The sequence below is a fragment of the Oryctolagus cuniculus genome, chromosome 7 (assembly GCF_964237555.1).
Source record: "Oryctolagus cuniculus chromosome 7, mOryCun1.1, whole genome shotgun sequence".
Lineage (NCBI taxonomy): Eukaryota > Metazoa > Chordata > Mammalia > Lagomorpha > Leporidae > Oryctolagus > Oryctolagus cuniculus.
The window spans coordinates 112,367,599-112,370,341 of record NC_091438.1 but is presented as its reverse complement, the minus strand read 5'-3'; the positions used below and the strand labels follow the sequence as shown (position 1 = coordinate 112,370,341).

The window sequence follows — 2,743 nt, the reverse complement described above, 5'->3', positions numbered from 1 at the left end:
GCAGTGGAGGGTGGCCCACGTGCTTGGGCCCTGCACCCCATGGGAGACCAGGAGAAGCACCTGGCTCCTGCCTTCGGATCAGAGCGGTGTGCCGGCCGCAGGGCGCCAGCCGTGGCGGCCATTGCAGGGTGAACCAACGGCAAAAGGAAGACCTTTCTCTCTGTCTCACTCTCTCACTATCCACTCTGCCTGTCAAAAAAAAAAAAAAAAAAAAAAAAAAAAGCCAGGGGTAAGGCCAAACCCAGAGCAGATAAGTGTCTGAGGCAGTCCTTACAGGACATAGGATTCTTGGTGTGTGCAGGCCATGGACGTGCTGTTCTTGTCCACCCAGGTGCAGAGGTAGATCATCCCACTGCTACAAGTCCTTCTGAGCTTCTCCTTTTCCATCTGTCATAGTCCCTTCTCCAGGGCCAACAAAGAGTCAGAGAAGTGAGTTTCAATCAAGTTTACCAGGAATGCCAACTCCCGAGTCAGCACGGAATCCTTAAAGGCACAGGAAAGAGATCCAAAGACCCTCTGGAAACCTAACCTGATATCTTCAGGGAACTTCAGTGTTGCAGGGCATCAGTCCCTCCTTCCTACCTCCTAAGCTACAGGAAAGCTGCTGTCTCGGTAACAGCTCCCTCTCCTTTTGAGTTACAGACTTTGTTTTGCTTGTCTGCTTTTTTTTTTTTTTTTCAGCCAGAAGTACCCTTAAGGACATTTGTTTCCTCAAATACCCCTCCCACCCACCCACAGTAATTGAATCTCACATACTGAGCAATTTATAGTGAACAGAAATATTCTGGTGGCCAGGAATTCTGAGAGCCTGGTGCCAGCATCTGGTGAAAGGAAGAAGGGGGTGAGAGCCAGAGAGAATGAGAGAGGAATAAAAATCCCCGTTATATCACTAACCCACTTTGGAAATAGCTTACCAACCCCTGGGATAACTACCCCATACCCAGGAGAGCAGCTTTCATTCAGTGCTGAGTGCAAGTCCCTGCAACCCTCATAAGGGTACCACCTCTCAAAACTGCAACACTGCTGTAGCAGGGACTCAGTCTCCAACGACACATGCATTTTAAAATAAGATCTGTGTATTTATTTGAAAGTCAGAGAGAGAGAGAGAGAGAGAGAGAGATCTTTGATCTGCTGGTTCACCCTCCAGATAGTTGTCACAGACAAGGCTAGACCAGTCCAAAGCCAGGAGCCAGGAGCTTCATCCAGTTCTCCCAGATAGGTGGCAGGAGCCCAAACAGCTGGGCCATCTTCTGCTGCTTTCACAGGCGCATTAGCACGGGGTGGGATCTGAAGTGGAGCAGCTATATAGGATACCAGCATTGTAGGCGGTGGCTTAACCTGCTATACTACAACACTGGTCCCCAACACATGCATATTGAGAGAAATTTTTTTGTAGGCACCCTGTGCCCTCAGGTAGCTGCATCACCCGAGAGGTCAAGGTGGCCACAGTACCCCGGAAAGTTTCTCTGGCAGATGAAAAAAGCACCCGCCCGGGACAGGCTGGGTGCAAGGTGAGTCTGTGAAAGGGACACAGCCCTACAATGCAGCTCCTTTGTCTACTGTGTACTGTATGCAATGTGAAAGCCGCTTCTTATTTGGGATTTCTCAAACATTGTCAGGCAGTGGAAAAATCTGAGCTGGATTATAGTATCACCTGGCTGGAGCCTGACCCGAAAAAGGTTTCCTCACATTGGGCAGAAGAACAATATAATATTTTGGTGCCATTCCCAGTGTCTGCAGTAGTGCAGAGGTAACAGGTGGAAATCTTGCTTCTAATGTTGGGTTTTATACCCTCAATATGTGACTATCCAAGTAGCTGTGGAGGGTCTCACCAGGCATGGTGAGAAACATGGCACGGTCCTGAGTGAGAGGGGAAACCTCCAAACAGTTTTGAGAAATTTCTTATTTTATAACTTGTGAATGACAATGTTATTTCAGAGGGTTACAACAAAATAACACACATAAAACACACATTCTACTACAGAATTGGTATATAATAAGTATACCCATCTGAACATTGAATTCATAACCTCTGTCTCTTGTTCTTTCCATGTTATTTTGTTTCATTTCTCTTTCTGTTGATGGAAGAGAGAATACAAAATAAATGGAAAGAATGCCCTTGCTTTCCTAAGACTGATGTATACTTCTCAAAAGTCTAACGAAAATCTAACAGCTCCTGACGGCACATGCTTTTAGCAACTGAACCAAAGCCAGAGTCCTTGTTTTTAATATCCTCATGCCGGGAGCTAAAAGAACATTTTGTGACTGAAGGAAAGTTAAAGCTGAGGATTAATGCCCTTTGCTACTAATTTTAAAATGTATATGGAACACACCCATGGAGCACTGTGGTTTTAAACCCAGAAGTTCTGTCCATGTGTCACTCTGTTGTTATGTATCATGTGACTGCGAGCTTGTTATTTGGGTTCTGCAGGTCTGTCTCCTCATTTTTAAAAAGGACTCTTTTAGAAATTATAAAGTAAAGGAACATCTCTCAATGGTAGAGATTATAGGATAAATAAAATTTAAATAGAACAAATAAATTTTAAGTGTGTGTTGTCATGCAGTTATCCGTATTCCTAAATGCACTTTTCAATAATTAGGAACTTTTTGGTTCAAAATTCTACAACCTGGAAAATTCAATTTTTACAGTTGAGCACTTAATTAGTAAAATTACCCCAATAACCCCTACAAATGGTATAATCCTGACTAATGTCTGTCTCAGTTAGCACCCAGGACACTACTT

At 44.4% G+C, this 2,743-nt stretch overlaps 1 non-coding gene across 1 annotated transcript; it reads right to left on the bottom strand.

Moving 5' to 3' along the window:
- Positions 1–1,399: 1,399 nt before the first annotated feature.
- On the bottom strand, positions 1,400–1,521 carry LOC127493868 (small nucleolar RNA SNORA77). Its single transcript, XR_007924405.2, has one exon. It is a non-coding gene; the product is annotated as a small nucleolar RNA SNORA77 (small nucleolar RNA).
- Positions 1,522–2,743: the final 1,222 nt, after the last annotated feature.